Here is a 553-nt window from a genome sequence, read left to right as displayed (position 1 = left end):
ACAAAACTACTTTTGGTTCCGCCAGAAACCACCCCTGTCCAGAGACACTTGAGTTTTAAGGGATTGTCTTTTGAATCTGGCGGGCAGCGTACAACTGGCTGCCTACCTAGCAGCCGAGCCGGTACAAGAAAAACGGGCGTAACTCCCTTAAAATGGGTCTGCGAAGCGAAATTTCGACGGAGAGTAAGTAAGAGGGTGCTGTCAAACCAATCCCAACAATATCCGGCGATTTTCAAATTTCTCATTTATGGCCAAATTTACAAAGGCTAGCCTTCCCATTTTAAGCAAAACCCTGTCCAGACACACTTGAGTTTTAAGAGGTCTTTTGAATCTGGCGGGTAGCGTTCGATGGGCTGCCTACCTCGCAGGCGAACCAGGAAGTCTCCGGGCGAACCGGCGAACCGGTCCAAGAAAAACAGGCGCAACTCACTTGCAACGGACCGGCGGCGCGAAATTTCGACAGTTCGACATTTACAGCGATTTTCAATTTTTTTTCTTTTTTGGCAAAATTTACAAAGGGGTCCGGATTTCGATGGAGGAGTATTCGAATCGA

This window comes from Frankliniella occidentalis, unplaced genomic scaffold (assembly GCF_000697945.3).
Source record: "Frankliniella occidentalis isolate FOCC.00 unplaced genomic scaffold, Focc_3.1 Scaffold198, whole genome shotgun sequence".
Lineage (NCBI taxonomy): Eukaryota > Metazoa > Arthropoda > Insecta > Thysanoptera > Thripidae > Frankliniella > Frankliniella occidentalis.
This window is presented reverse-complemented; position numbering follows the sequence as displayed.